Source organism: Mauremys mutica, chromosome 1, assembly GCF_020497125.1.
Source record: "Mauremys mutica isolate MM-2020 ecotype Southern chromosome 1, ASM2049712v1, whole genome shotgun sequence".
In the NCBI taxonomy this organism is placed as follows: domain Eukaryota; kingdom Metazoa; phylum Chordata; order Testudines; family Geoemydidae; genus Mauremys; species Mauremys mutica.
In genome coordinates this window covers 179,019,699-179,036,235 of record NC_059072.1, presented here as the reverse complement: position 1 = coordinate 179,036,235, position 16,537 = coordinate 179,019,699, and the positions used below count along the sequence as shown (strand labels likewise).

Here is a 16,537-nt window from a genome sequence, read left to right as displayed (position 1 = left end):
GCGATTGCAGTGTGGAAGCTGGTGACTCTAGACTGCTGCCAGTCGGTCGTGAATCAGTTTGGAACTGGGGCTGAATTAATGCAAGTATGCAGGGCCATTAATCGCATCCTGCTGCAAAGGACCGGGACTCTTGGCAATGTGCGTGAAATAGTGGATGGCTTGCAGAATTGCATTCCCCTATCTGTGGAGGGGGGTGATAGATGTCATGTATATTCCAATTCTGGCACTGGACCACCTTGCAACTCAGTACATCAATAGGACGGGGTACTTCTCCATGTTATAGGTGCTTGTGGATCACCACAGGTGTATCACTGACATCACCGCAGGGTGGTCTGGAAAGGTGCATGATGCATGTATCTTCAGGAACACTGGCCTGTACAGAAAGCTGCAAGTGGGGGCTTTCTTTCCAGACCAAAAGATTACAGTAGGGGCTGTTGAAATGCCCATAGTGATCCTGGGAGACCCGGCGTACCCCTTAATGCCATGGCTCATGAAGCCTTACATGGGAAACCTGGACAGCCATAAGGAACAGTTCAACAATAGGCTGAGTAGGTGCAGGATAATCATGGAATGTGCGTTCGGCAGATTAAAGGTGCACTGGGTGCTGCCTTTATGGCAGGTTAGACCTCAATGAGGATAATATTTCCATGGTCATAGCCGTGTGTTGCACAATATTGTGAAGATAAGGGTGATAAAGGTTTTTCAGCAGGAGACTGTTGGGGTGTAGACAGCTTGTCTGCTGCTTTTGAGCAGCCAGATACCAGGGCTATCAGAGGGGCACAATGGGGTGGGCAGAGGGGCAATTCGAATCAGGGAGGCTTTGAGACACACGTTGAAGATGAGAACCAGTAATATATGTTACTATGCTTGGGACTGCAATGCTTAATGAAATCGAGTTTTGCAAGGAAGCATTTATGATTTGTGTGGCCTAAGATTCAATGTAAGCAGATGATTAAATGGCTTGTTTACATGTTGCAGCCATCTGCTATCACAATTTGCAGGAGACAAATAAAGATTGCTTATCATTCAAAAATCTTTGCTTTTATTGCACACAAAAAATACACCACCACGCACACACATACGCTTGGGGAGAAAGGAGGTACCAGTGGAGGGCTGACTTTCAGAGCTATGCATAAATCCAGCTATCATTTGATAAGGTGTCCGGGGGTGTGTGGAGTGAATGGGAAAGTGAGAAGTCCGAGAAAGCAGAAAGGAATGTGCAGGTGGAGTTTGGGAAGGCCATGGGAAAGAGTTCTGAATGTGCTGAACGGGAAGGTGAGTAAACATCTCAGTCTAGAACATTTTGAGGGACTTCAGCATCTTGCTTTGCTGCTGCACAACTTTAATCATCCTCTCAGTTGCATCCCTAACAAAGGCCTAGTTTTTCTTTTCTGTCCTGCCTTTTGATTTCCCTCCACTGCCTGTGTTCCCTCTTTTTCTGCATCTGAATATTGCAGCACCTCCTGGAATGTGTCTTCCTTGCACCTTTCTCAGGTGCTTTGTTCTGCCGGTGTGTAAGGAGTGCCTCTGAAGGCCGTATCTGCAGAAGCACAAGGAATAATACACAAAAGCATGAGTACGTACATGTACAGAATTGAAACAGTGCAGTAAAATATGAACCTCTGGTAACATGCCAATCACTTTCTCACACATGACAGTGAACACCCCAAGCATGGTGAATTTTCCCCGAGGCGGGAGGCATTGTACATAGGGAGAAAAGCAATATGAAAGGGTCATGTTGCAGTCAACTAGGAACAATATTCTAAAGTTTCCCACCCTTCTCCACAAGTGGGGGGCATTGTAGCAAATATCTCACTCCTGAGGGTAAGCAGGGAAGCAAGGTTGCATCTGCTAAATGTTTGCAGCTTCTGCCCTCGTCCCTATGCTGTTCACCTGTGTGCCGCTTTGGTCCCTATGCAAGTGATTGCAGAATGGCGTGGGAAAGTTTCCTTCCATGGGAGAAGGGACAAAACAGTTCCACCAAGGAACCTTTAGGCAGAGGATTGCCAAGTACCTCCAGGAAAGTTTCCATTGGCCAGTGTCAGAAGACAGGATACTGAGCTAGATGGACCTTCGGACTGACCCAGTATGGCCGTTCTTATGCTCTAATGTAGAGATCTCTCTGGAGGATTCCCATGAAATCTCCATGTGCATCAACACCCCTGTTCCGCCTCACTGCTTAGCTGCATGGGGAAATGTCCAGTACACAGAAACACAGCAAGCCTTATACGTTTCTATGCCCTCAACGCACCTCCGCACTTCACAAAGCAAAACCACTTACCAGGGATCTCCTCTCCTGCTTCTTGCCTGCCGTAGAGTGACTACCGAGACTGGATAGACACCTCTGGAGTGCAGAACTACTCCTGACTGCAGGCAGCATCAGGCGACCCTGCCATGGGCTCCACATCATTGTTTACCTCCACCTCTTCACCCATGACTTCGTCCTCCAAGTTAGGTCCACATTCTGCCAGCTTCAGACCTGCTGAAGTATCCACGGGGCTCTTGGTGGTGGAGGTGGGGTTGCTGCTGAGGATAGTGTCCAACTCCTTATAAAAATGGCAGGTCTGCGGCGCAGCCCCGAAGCAACGGTTTGCCTCCTTTGCCTTCTGGTACGCCTGCCTCAGCTCCTTGATCTTTGCTCTGCACGGCAGCATGTCTTGATGATAGCCTTTTTCGCACAAGCTTCGAGAAATCTGCCCATAGGTATAGAAATTCCTATGGCTGGAGCACAGCTGGGCCTGCACAGCCTCCTCTCCCCAAATTCTGAGCAGATTCAGCAGCTCGGCATTGATCCAAATAGGAGAGCATTTCCCTCCTGGAGCCGCCGTTGTCAGCTGGGAATATGCGATGTGAGCTCTCCACACCATGCAAACAGGAAGTAGAATTTCAAAAATTAACGGGGCTTTAAAGGGGGAGGGGCAGAAGGTTTCTCACCTGGCTGCAAGACAGCAGAGTTGGAACTGCTGACCAGAGTGGTCAGGATGAACATTGTGGGGCACCTTCTAGAGGCCAATTAAAGCTATAAAATCAAGTGTGGTGTCTACACTGGCACTTTGGCAACAAAACTTTTGCGTAAAAAGCCCTGTTGCTCTCATTGAGGTGGTTTTTATTTTGTCGCCAACACTGAAGAGTTTTGTCACTGAAAGGAGCATTGCAATGCGTACACCTGCATTATTTCATTGCCAAGAGCTGCCTTTTGGTGGAAAAAACTCTGCAGTGTAAACAAGACCTTAGATAGACAGATATCCCCAAAACCATCTTTTTGCATCTCTGTGGACTCTAGTCTAGTCTACTTAGATTCTACTTAGCTCTTTAGAGCTTGTCTTGCTATTTATTTATACTGATGGGGAATATGAATGCTATTGCAGAGCAAAAAATAATAATCCTATGCGGACAAGATGAGAATGAGAGAGAGTGGAAACAGGGTCTCTGCTTTTGTTGTGTGGGACCATTCCTGGGGTGAATCATCTTCTCCTTTGTTGACAATGTTGGAGAATGGGTTCTCATGGACCCTCCTCTGTTCTACTTGGCTCGCTGCTCTGTTTTGGAACTGTTTGACAGGACATCTCTCTTCTGACCAAGCAGCCCATTCAATCTCCCCCATTACTAACTGACCTCCCATGGAAGGAAACTTTCCCGCGCCATTCTGCAATCACTTGCATAGGGACCAAAGCGGCACACAGGTGAACAGCATATGGACCAGGGCAGAAGCTGCAGTGTGCATGATGTTTGGTCCAGAAACCTAATTGCCATAGGTGGGAGTCAGGATTGATATGATATAGGAAGTGGAAGAAGGAAGAGTTAAGTATCTCCATAAGCAATGTGTAGCTGCCTTGAGGAGATGAACCCTTTAGGAGCTGTGCAGGTCCCCTATGAACCCCAAGCAGGTTATGCAGGTCTTCAGGGATCTATGAAGCAGATGTGCCTGGAATTTCACCCATAACTGGTGATAAAATTGCATGGGGAGATGCCTAGGATTTCAGTCATAGCAAGGAGTAAGACTGGGTGGGGAGGGGCAGGAAATAATGGTACAATCTCAGCCCTCTCCCTAACCCCTATGTGAGACACCAGGATTGCCTGCCACTCACAATAGGTTCTGCACACCTTCATTCTTCTTCCATGATTCACATGCAGAAATATCAGCTGATTGTTGTCCTTCATTGCATGCTTTGAGCGGTGCAATAATGATATTTTAAATTATTACTAGGCTTGGACATTAGCACTGCATTGAAATGAATAGAGGCAATTCACACTTCTCTCAGGGCACTTTCAATTTCTGTGTATAGTCAAATGAAGATCACTGCATTGATTTACTCTTGTTTCTTAGTTTGAAATCCAATTTTGCAAACACAAGGATGGAAACTTAAAAATAAACTTAAATATACAGATTTCTGGAGTTCAGTATGCGAACATTCAACTGTCTCACTGACCCTCCACGACCCAACCTAATTCAGCCCTTGTCTGTAGTATTAAAAAAAAGGCTATTAAAAATAATTTTTAGAAAGTAGTCATTTAGCAGAATTTCAGTCTGACACAGCACAGATGACCCCATTAATAAGGTCTAGAAGAATGAAAATCCTTAGGCTTGTGTAACTAGAAAAAATGGTTTTACTTTTATAAAGGAGGACTTTCTTTGGTCTGAAATTTCATTTATGCAGTATCACCTTAGAATCACATTTTGAAAAACACCTTGGCAACCTTCTAGTGAAATCTGTTTTCATTCTGGATTTTTGACTCTTCACTTTTACCAGTGGTTGGTAAGTGCCAATTCCTGTGCAGTGAGAGCATTTGTTCACACATTCTGGTATTTGCTGCTCACATGTTTCAACATGGTAACTTCATCGGGGCCACCCACTGCTCTGGAATCCATGTGCACCCTGTAGGCCATGTGCATGAGAAGTGGAACATTTCCAGTCTGTGTGTTGGAAACTGAATAAAAGCATTTGCTTTTTCATTCTATCGCTATGAATAGCTTTAGACAGACAGACGTCTAACAGCTTAAAACTGTCCATGGGATAGCATGCAAACATACATTTTATTAAGGGCAAATAATATTAATGGGGCACCATCAGTTTAAACTAGAAAGTGTCTCAGACTGTGCTTTCAAGTGCTTATAGTCAGAAAAGAACTGTTTCTTTTGCTGCCAAATAAATTTTTACTATACTTTAGCTTTGTTAACACTGCAGCACCAGCATGGCTCTGAGAGAATGAGCTGAATTTTTTGAGCTCGCGAATCAAAAGAACCATATCTCAAACTACAAATGATTTGTGTAAGACAAAGAATGCAGCTTGCCTTTTAGATACCAGGTTTAGGTTGCATGACTGTACCTCAGAGAGGGAAAATGAGTGTGTAAAAGTGGCATTATGGGGTTTCAAAGTTATTTTGCAAAGGAAAAACTGCATCTTCTGAACAAGGAGATACATACCTGTCTGCTTTAGTGAGTGTGGGCACTTTGGTGTGTTTGGAACTTGAGATCTCTGTTTCTTCTGTGCTTCTAGATTATGCTTTTGAAAGATCTGATGATCAGATCTCTTAGTGGATGCAACCTTACAAAGAGACAACACTAAGATAACTATGTGATTAATCATTGTAGTGAGGCGATGTGGCTGCCCACCACCCCGGAGAGGGATGAGCCCCTCCGGACACCAAAGTGGGCAGAGCCAGTGGAGCCTGCGCCCACCCCCCAGAGGTCATGGCGCAGGACAGGAAGTATAAAAGCCCAACCCCAGAGCTCACAAGGAGTCTGGCCAAGGAGAAGCCAGATGCCTGTGGCCTAGCTCCCAATGGGGAGACTCCTGCAGTCTGCGACCGACCCGAGGACTGGCCAGACCAGCCAAGGCCTGATGCCGACCAGACCCCAGGGAAGCTGTTAAGCCTGCCTGTGGCAAGCTACTCAGAAGAGCTGCCAAGCCTACTGCTCACCAAGTACCCAGAGGAGCCCATGGTGCTTGGTTCTGTGGAGGACACTGTCCAGACGCAGGTACCTGTAGAGGGGGAGGTAGGAAGTAGCCCGGGGGCAGCCGACCCTAATCTGGCTGCAGCACTGCCAGAGCCGATGTCAGTGTGTTGCGGCCAGGATCCCCACTGACTCAGCAGCGGATCTTCAGCCGCTGCTAGGGCCCCGGGCTGGGACGCAGTGGAGTGGGAGGGCCTGCGTCCCCCCTGCTACCCAACATGCGGGTAGCAGTCTCCCCCTCTCCCCAGGCCCTTCGGAGCCAGGGCCTAGGCCTCCTGAATTCATTTATTTGCTCAGCCTCTGCATAAGAGCCTGAGCCAAAGACTCTCAACTGCCCCACCCTAAACTAGGGCCTGGGTCTGCAGAATAGAGCTGTTTGTTTGTCTCTACCGTTGCTGTGGCCAGGCTAGTTCCCCTAAAATAACCCAACAGATGTAGTGAGGCAGTCTGCTTCCCCGCCGCCCCAGAGAGGGACGAACCCGGCCAAACCCTTCTACAGTCATAATAGGCTGACCTCTTACCATTTTGGAAATGTCTACACCTAGGATTTTGCTAATGATTTTTTCCTCTGTATGTATTTTGTGTGTGCTATATAGGGAGAACATAGTTGTGGGCATGTGAATAACTCCAAGGGTAAAATTGCATTTGTAAGTCAATGGGAATTAGACTCCTAAGTTATTTCGTGCTTTTGAAAATTTTTGCCAAAAAACTATGTCCTTGGAGTATATTGTCTGAATTCAGTCTTCAGTTTCATCCATGGGTCCTGACTGAGATCAGTGGGGTTTTGCAGGAATGTAACTGAGGGCAGGATTTTCCTTGTTCACTCTTGCAGTATGATGAGTAGTACAAAGCTAGTAACTGATGGCTTAATTTTGAATTTGGTGGCAAATAGTACCAGTCAGGGACCACATAACAGCAAGTTCAGTGTGAGCTCTTTGGATGAGACTTAGCCACTTATCACAGCGGTAGCAAAAACTTTCTCTTCTCATAGGAAATTGCCTTAGAAATCATTGCTACAGCAGATTTCTTAAAAAATAAAGTTAAGTGTTGTGTACAACATGGACATCAACAGTATAACTTGCGGTTTTCCAAGCTACCCCATTTAGTGTGCCTTGGCGGTATCCTAGTGGGACATACCATGTCAAGCCCTTGCCTTCCGCTGAGATTACCAACCAAGGTGCCAATTGTGATAATGGTTTTGGTGATGTAAATACCTGCCTGCTAGGAATTGGACTAATACCACTAACTTGTGTCACATCCGGATAGGCCATTGAACAATTATTGATAGCAACAACTTTTAGTTTCTACTTTTGGTACAACAGATTATTGCTGGTGCTGCTGTACACTTTGCAAAATTAATCAAATCTTAAAACTGTCGGTATATAAAGTGATGGCGAATAGGGTACAAAATAATACCAGGGTTTGGTCATTGCATAGTAGCTTTTTAATATTACAAAGTCTTCTAGGGAGCACTATATTTTGATTGCAATAACATTTTTCTTTTCCACTTGCCTTAAAAATCTTTGATCATTCAGCCTACTCCTGAGCTGAAGGAACCTGAGAAGCAGATTGCTAGGCAACAGGTGCTGTAAAGTGGACTTTCCACTCAGTCCATTTTAATGTTGAGATGGCAGTACAGACCTGACAATGCTGGAAGTCCTCTCCTTCAAAATATTCAAGACAAAGAGAGCTTAGTGTTACAAAAGAGACAAGTGAAGCAAGAAATACCTTTGAAAGCAGGAGTTAAAAATAAACTGAGAGAGAGAGGTCTGCGAGAATACCAGAAAGATGAAAGGAAAAGATGGAATGGGAGGAAACAAAAGGCAATGTAAAATAAAGAGGAGTCAGAATGAAAAGAGTGTGAGAGGAATTTGAGACTCTAACTAAAGGAATGATAAAAACAAAGGGCAAGAGAGAGGAAAATGGAAACATAAGTATTCAGTCTACTGGTACTTAGAATGTTCAGTTGCCATCAAAAAGGGAATACAAGCTTAAATCTATTGTTAATTTATACAAATGAACCTATTGTTAAAATTGTGGGTACATTTACAGTATAAACAGTATCACAAAGGTTGTCCATCTGAACAAGCTGTCCTCACCCCATCATAGTTTTACTCTCCCATTCTATCCTCCTGCTCAATCCTCTTCTTGCACAGGACCCAGGATGCACCCTCTGCCTTCCCACAACTCTTAGCGGCAGAAGAGGAAGAGATGCTCTGTGGGATAGCTGCCCAGAGTGCACTGCTCAGAATACCGCTGCAAGTGTCGCAAGTGTGAACATGCTATTGCGCAGGCAGCTGACAGTGTGAATACACAACAGCAGTTTCTTGTCAGCACTCTCTGAGCGGCGCTGTAATTGCTGTTGCTGTAACTCTGCCAGTGTAGACCTACCCATAGACAAAACAGATTAACTTTGCACTCAACAAGCTCATGTTTTGTCAGACCAAAAGGGACAGTGAATTCCAGAACTGAGAATGCCCCACCCCCTGAGTTCAAAATTTGGGAACGTTAGCAAGAGCACTGCATCTGTTTACAACTGAGGAGAAAGTTGATATGCAAGGTGTCCAAGATCCAGGCTATGTAGGTCTTTATAGAGCAAAATCAGCTTCTTGATTTGCACCCAGTATCAAAATTGATAACCAGAGTACAAATCCACTATGTTTCATGCAGCTAGCTTTGCTAAGCGAGCAAGAGGCTGCGTTCTCTGCTAACTAAAGCTTCTGAGTGGTTGTCAGGAGCATCCCGCAGTCATCTTATCTGGAAGTTGTGAACTATAGCATGGTATTGCTGACCTGAAAATGAGCTTATATATATTTTTTAAAATGTATAAAACAGTATCATGAATTAAGAACAAAATAGAGAAGTCTATTTAAGCCATGTGTTCTCCTCACTTATGAGTTTGTCATTTTAAATCTACTGTTTTAGTAGTTTTTCCTCTGATAACGGCCACTCTGACCAGCTCCATGGCTGCTTAAATGTTCCTAAACTGTTGTTGTATAATACTCCAAGAAGTAGCAATCCAAGCAGCAAAGCTAAATGCAGGGTGGAACAGATTGTTTAGCATAAGTACTTAGCATACATTCTAAGTGATCATTCAAGGTAGAGTGGCCTGTTAGTGCCTCTGCACTCATGGGATAAAAGAGTGGGCCAGTGGCTTACAGATTGTTCTAATAAGACACAAATCCAGTGTGTCTGTTCAGTCCATCATGGATTGAACATGCCTCTTCCTTGAATGGTCCCTATGTGCTAACTACTTATACTAACAATCTGTTCCACTTTGCATTTAGCTGTGATGCCTTTAGCTGTGATGCTCAGAGTACCTTTCCCAGACCTGAAGAAGAGTTCTGTGTTGCTCAAAAGCTTGTTTCTTTCATCAGCACTTCACTACTGTTGTTGTTGTTAACTACAGCCATAAACCCCGAAACAGAAAACACAGAAGAGTTGCTGAATGCTCTCCCACTTTATTTAAATAATTTAGCGGACAGCTAATGCAAGGTCACTCTGTGCAGAGCTCAGGTCTCCAGCATGACAAAATTTAGTCTTATCCACTATGTCTCAATGCTTTTCAGAGTCACTAAATCAGTTTGGATTATCCTGTCTTTAACCACTGTAAACTGGGAAGGTCTATGTCAAGTCATCCTCTAGTGGCTGGGTTAAAAAGGGGCTGATAATTACTCTTGTAACTTAAGTCTTTACTATTTGATCAAGGGTTCAAACCCTGCTGCTGATCTACTGGGGGATGGGGGATGACATGGCTGCAAGTAAGGAGACCTCTTTAAAGCAATCTTGTACTCAGAATCCTACATACCTGCCTCAACAGGTAGAAATCCTGATGGGACTGGTGGTGATTGGGACAGCCCCAGTAGTAAGCGGGTGGAGATAAAGTTGCTGGGAAAACTCAGAGATGGCCGGCTGGAAGAGGTAGAGAGCTGATTGGTCCCTTGCTTTAGCCTTTCATTAATTTAAACCTTAGCCTGGACCATGACGAGACTTCCTGTTTCATTTCCTCCATGTAACGGTAGTTTCAGAGCTGTGTTTTGCAGATGCTGTGGGTGTAACTGTTTGATTGCCTGTTTTGAGGTCAGGAATGAATTTCTTGGTGTGGATGTGTGTGTGGTGTGGATGTGGTGTGGGTTTTTTTTGTCTGCCTTCCTGGCAGCATCCTGGAAGCACAGTTAAGTTAAATACCAATAGGATTTAGTAATTAGTGGTATTACTTGGTAGAGGTGTTAGCTCATTGCAATTTATGGCCAGTTTCCACAGTGATTAAAATGACCGTTTCCCAGAAGTAAAGGACATGGTATTTTGCTGATGGGGCTTATGCTCCTGGGATGGGGGTGACCTTGTGGTCTTCACAGGCTGAGATACCCTCTCCCCTTTTAGTACCTTCCGTCTCCTTTGTGGGAGTGGAGGGTGGTAGGACTCAGCAGAGCAAGGAGAGGCTACCCCGAGTTATGGAGCCCTACAACCACCACACTGGAGTCACTTAAAATGCCTTGTATATGAGAGTCTGGGTGACAGGGTGAGTAGCATCCCTTCCTTGTGCTAAGTTCAGTAAAGTTGTGGCCTGTCACTTAAAATTCATCTGCATGTCTGTCTTCATTCACTACCACGATCAGAACAATGCAAAACCTTAACAATGACCCAAGCAGCATTAATGCAGAATAACTTCAGTGCATGGAATGTGTGTGTAGCGGAGTGGTCACCCCACTCTGGCTGTGAAAGGGTTAAAAGCCAGCCCTTGGAGAGGTCTGGGGCTGAGAGCCAATCAAGAAGAGGTGGGAGGAAGCCAATCAGAGCTGTCCAACCCAGTATAAAAGAGGGCAGACTAGAAGGGATACTCAGTCTCTCTCCAGCCTTGGAGACAAATGGACCTGGCTGCCTCAAAGAGTAAAGGGTACCTTGGACAGCTCAGTGCTGAGGAAGGGCAGGTGAGCTGGGGGAGCTCTAGCCTAGCAACCCCCCAAGCAGAAGCCTTGCTGTCAAGGGTTGGAGGAGGTACTAGGGCTGTGGGGAAGCAGCCAGGGAAGGAAGAGGCAGCAGGTCCAACCCCCTTGCTGATAAGTGGCCACTTCAGACCACTTCAGTTTGCTCCTCAGGGAAGGGACTAGATGAAGCCTGGCAGTGGGTCACTGACATGAGGTGGGTCTATGATATAAACAAAGGTGGTCACTGAAGGTTTTGCATTGGACTGCAAGTTTAATGAAGTTGGGGTATGTATTGCTTTTGGGTATGTATTTGGAAATGGAAGTATAAACTCTATGGAATGTTGGAGTTACTGACAGTGCTGTAGGCAATATGAAGGTGGAAACGAATTCGTAAGTCTTCCCCTTCACTTCTTTCTTCCATGCTTTTAGGTTTTTGAGTGGATGAGATATGCCCTGCTGCAACCTTAGCTAAAACTATGTCTAAACTAGCACTTTTGTTGATATAACTTGGATTGCTCAGGGGTGTGAAAAAACACACCCCTGCGAGACATAAGTTACAGTGACAGACGCAACTGTGTGGACAGCGCTATGTTGGTGGGAGAACATCTCCCTCTGATGTAGCTACCATCGCTCGGGGATGGTTGGAGAGCTCTCTTCCGTCAGCATAAAGCGGCTACATGGCAGATCTTACAGCTGCATCGGTACATCTGTGCCCACAGCTGTAAGCTCTGTAATATAGATATGGCCTATTTCTAAATGTAGTGTTTGCTCAATAACTCTTGGTTTTTTGTCTAGAGTACTTCACAGATACAGCAGGGAACTGGGAATCAAGAATCCTTTGCTACTGACTCCTGTCATTTAGGTAATTCAAGTAATATCTCTGCCTCAGTTTACCCAGACTTGGCTTACTGCTCAAGTTTGTTGTGAGATTTAATATTGGTAAAGTTTTGTGAGGTTGGGATGAAAGGTGCTATGGGGGTGAAAAGTACAGTAACTGTCTGTCTTATTTCCAGAACTGCTCTTTAAAAGTTGGTCACCCTTCAGTTTTGTTTGTTTTTTTGTTGTTGTTTGGTCCCTCTCTCCCCTTCCCCTCCCTCCAGTGGCTAAGGTCAGTTGGGTAGTGGTGTTTAAATGTTGACACAAGGGTTGGGCCCTTGCACTCTTATCTATGTATTTTGCATGCCAACAATTCTCTGTTTCTGGTAGCATTTTTAATCCAGGTAAACTTCTGTACTTCTCTGTTTAACCATGGCATTTTCCTTCATGTCTATTATTTTGTAGTGCATATGGTATCTTCATTAATTCTAAATTTACTATCTTCTGTAGCAATTGCAAATATATGTAATACATTTCAATTTTGTGATTTTTCTGCTTTCAGCCTGATTCTAACTTTCCATTAACTTCTTCTTGAAAATTAGTGATTATACAAGATGGTTTTGACACTACATATTTCTATTGTGTTTATTCCGTGAAAAGGGATAGAGGACATCAGGATTGAATAGATAATTGGATTTAGAAATAAAGAAATATAGGTACAATAATATATAAGAAACCAGTATAGTTATTTGTTCTGTTCTCTTGAGTTTTCTCAGTGTAGTTTGCCTTTATAACAAGTCATCATTAGTTCTACAATTCAGTTTGATTGACAGACTTTATTGTAGCTGGGAATAAAGTTTTCTAGCATGTTTTTCTTTGTTCTATGTTGTATTTAAATTAATATATTCAGCTAAGGCTTGGAAAAACTCACTAGATATAAACAAGGTAGAGAAAAATATGAAAGATGTGTGAAATCTCCCCAGCTACTCCCAGTGCTGAGAATTGTGAGGGTGTTGGGATTTCTGCCAAGGTGCTGTTTTCCTTTGATCCTGGTTTGTGGGCTGTGATTGAAACCTTGGCCCTATTGAGGTGAATAGCAAAACTCCCAGTGACTTCACTGGGTCCAGGATTTCACCCTCCAGCTAGTAGTAAATCTGACATCTGCTGTTCCATTCTCTTCTAGCTTGGAAGAAGTTGTCTACTGTTTATCTCCCCTCCACAATCTTACATAATAGAATTCTGTAATATTATGCAGTATTTGAAAACAGTCACAATTGTTGGCTGAAGAGTGTTTTGAGGTCTGTAGATTGAAGGAGATATATTAACAGAGCCATGGGCCAGATTCCTTGGTCTGCCAAATCCACTTTTCAAAACTCAGCCTGGGACCAGGGCTGGATTTCCCATTAGGCACAGTAGGCACGTGACTATGGGCACCAGCATTCTAGGGAGGCCTAAAAATTCAAATTTTGACACTCCTGCGTCCTGGCAGGGGGTGAGCTTGCTGAGTGGGAAATGGCCCCAGGCAGCCCTGCTGGAGCGTTCCTTGCTCAGCCCAGCAGATAGTCACCTCCCAGGGGCGTTGGGTGGCAGGGTGCCTAAAAGTTAAAAATGGTGGGGCAGCCCTGCTGCCTGTGGCAGTTAAGAGTCCCAAGCTGCTGTCTGCCGCAACTGGTTGCAGGGGCACCCCGGAGCTCTGAGCCACCACAGGCGGGAGCAAGACCCCACAGTTCCCGGTCACCATGGGCAGGGTCTTTGAGCCCCTGCACCTAGGGGTGCCCAAGGTGTAAATCTGGCCCTGCCTGGGACAAAGTGAAATTAAACTGGCCAGAGCTGCCCTGTAGAGAATTCTCCATGAGCAGGGGAGTCCTCTGCTGGCGGACTTGGTTCTTGCATGAGCTGGTCCCCCACCCTCAACGTAAGGGGAGGGTGGGAGCTGCTCAGGATGAGGCATAATAAAGCATAGCTGCACTACACACAATTCTCCATGGGTGTAAGATCACAGAAGAACCTCTGTTAGTAGTGTAAGACAGAACTGCGCCTCAGCAATGAGTTCTGCTGGGGCAGGGTGGAGAATCCAGTCTCAAAGCTATTCTAAAACCCAGATTGCCATGCATTTTTCCCATTATGGTTTTTTTTTTAATCTTTGTTCCCCAAACTCCATTTTCCACAAAGTGAGTGTGCAGACTGAGACATTTCAAATGTGTTTTGTGCTTTCAGGTATTTAGGATGATTTCTTGTAAACTAATTGGTTTCAAAATTGTGTTACTAATTTTTCAATCTCAAAATTTCATTTTTAACACTAACTTCACAAAATAGTATGTTTGCAGCAACCTTTGTGTGACCGGGGTTATTTCTGGATCTCCATAGCCTATCTTTGTCCACCTGTCATTCTTCAGAAGAAAACAATTTCATATTGTAACAATCAAACCTTCATAGTAATTTTGAGAACAAAAAATATTTTCACTCAGTTTGAAACAGGCTGCTTCACAGAAGTGCAGCCTCCTGTTAAAATCTGTGTCTCTTCTCCTGAAGGCATACTGTATAATGAGAGATTTTATTTTCTGTTTTTACAGAGACAATCTAGTTAGCTGGACCGAACTATGTATCATAAACAAATGTAGCTAGCTGAAAATATAACCTTTGAGAGACAATGGTTGCTTTCCCTCCCTTCCTCTAAAGTGCAGTTCTACTTGAAAAGTGACTGTAAAAGTAGCTTCTGGGAGCTCTATAGTTATATCCATGTTAAATATTCACAATTTGCAAGTTAAAAATGGTTTGTTTCTTTCAAACTGCCAGTTCTGCAAACTCAATCTGACAATCAAGCTGGGTCCTTTTCATGCATAATTACCAGTAACAAAAGTTCTATGTCCAAATTATGCCCTCAGTGGCACTTGTGCAATCGGATTTTCATCAATGGTTTCATACAGCTGTTATTGTCCAGAACTTAGTAAACAATTCTGATGTACTAGAAGTATTTGAATTCAGTCTGCTGTCTCAGATGTCGGCCACCATACAGCTAACACAAGAAAATGCTGTGAAAACATTAGTGTTAAAAATAAGCTAGGCATGTCTTCAAATACACATAAATAACATACCTGAGTGAGGGGCCATTTACCTCAATCATTTTTCAGACTATAGTCTTCAAGAGAGAGAATTTATCCTCTTGATTATAAATTTCGGAATGATTGGGATTGAATGCTGCTCTTGTTCACATTTATTTCCACTATATATAATATAATTTTCCGTTTTATTGTCTTCACTTTTATACCATACCAAGACTTACCAGGGGAAAAGTTGTTTTTGTTCTTCAGCTGAATAATACATTAAATAGTGTTTAAAATATCACTGTCTAAAATTTCTATTTCTTTTAACTGCTTTAAATTTCAGAAGATTTAACATTTTATATCCACTGTGTTGATTTAAAGAAATAGCCTGGATGGTAAGCAGCCAGGGATATTCAGTATTAAGTTCAAAGTAATTTCTCATTTTGTTAAAATGGACAAGCTGTTAATTTCTCATAGACCGGATAATAAATAGGAAGATTGTCCACCACACAATGAATATGTTAAGGAGCCAAAATCCGGATGGTTAGATACCAAACTTGGTTATACCAGTTTAAATGTAAACCTTAAATGAACGGACTTATGTGGAATAGCACTGATACAACTGAGATCAGAAACCTTCCCAATGTCTTTTCAGTATTTAAGAAGAACTCTTCAGTACAGTGAATTAATGGTCTCATTTTCTTCATTCATGTAAAGCAGTAGCTAATAATTGTGTTGTATCGTATAATAATTCTGATCCCTTTTTATATTTCTTGGTCTAGTGATAAAGTCCCCAAAAGGCTGCTTTGATTGAACGCACATGCCTAATATATTTCACAGTTGGCAACAAATAGGCATGGTGTCACTGACCAGGGTCTGAGCACATGTGTAGTTCTAACTCATTCAAAAAATCATCCAGTTATCACAGTGTATTTTACCCACAGGTGGTGTTTACACTTTTAGGTGGAAATGTATTCCCTATATTTCAATATGTGTACATTTTCAGCACACTGTTTTTATATAAATGTATTTACTTTGATTATCAATGATAAACATTCTTAAACCTATCTTCAGACGTAAAGATGAGTGCTTTAAATATGTTTCTACAAAGCTCTTTCCAATATTATTTTAATGCTTTAGAAATTATTTGGGTGTTAGTGTCAACACTGTGGAGTTTACAAACCTACTGTATTTGTTAGTAAATAATGGATAAATCTTAATTGTTTGCTAAAGTATCTAATAGAAGACTGTTTTAAATGTACAAATTGTTATTTACAGCTATGCCAGATGGGGCAGTTTGGAAAATCTTTTTTTAAATGTTAGCTAAATCTATTCTTCAGTGTCATGGAATATATTGAGGGCTCGCACCCTTCCCCACTCCTCCCTCAAATGTTGAGTGACAATCTCTCTACTCCTATCATACTCTCATACCTCAGTCCCTGGAAAAATCATGGAGCAGTTCCTCAAGGAATCAATTCTGAAGCACTTAGACTCATAGACTTTAAGGTCAGAAGGGACCATTATGATTGTCTAGTCTGACCTCCTGCAAAACAGGGCCACAGAATCTCACCCACCCACTCCTGTAACAAGCCCTGACCTATGTCTGAGCTATTGAAGTCCTCAACTTGTGGTTTAAAGACTTCAAGGTGCAGAGAATCCTCCAGCAAGTGACCCGTGCCCCATGCTGCAGAGGAAGGTGAACCCCCCCTGGGCCTCTGCCAATCCCTGGAGGAAAATTCCTTCCTGACCCCAAATATGGCAATCAGCTAAACCCTGAGCATGTGGGCAGGAC

At 43.5% G+C, this 16,537-nt stretch overlaps 1 protein-coding gene across 7 annotated transcripts in view; it reads left to right on the top strand.

Annotated features, from left to right (window-relative positions):
* HTR1F (5-hydroxytryptamine receptor 1F) overlaps positions 1 to 16,537 on the top strand; it is a 206,986-nt gene that overhangs the window by 30,966 nt on the left and 159,483 nt on the right. The window contains exon 1 of one of the 7 annotated variants that reach the window (XM_045002068.1): positions 10,820 to 10,888. The exons of the other annotated variants lie outside the window; for them this stretch is intronic. The gene's annotated coding sequence lies outside the window, so the exon portion shown is untranslated. Of the gene's footprint in view, positions 1 to 10,819; positions 10,889 to 16,537 lie in introns of those variants that run through there. 7 annotated transcript variants of the gene reach the window in all.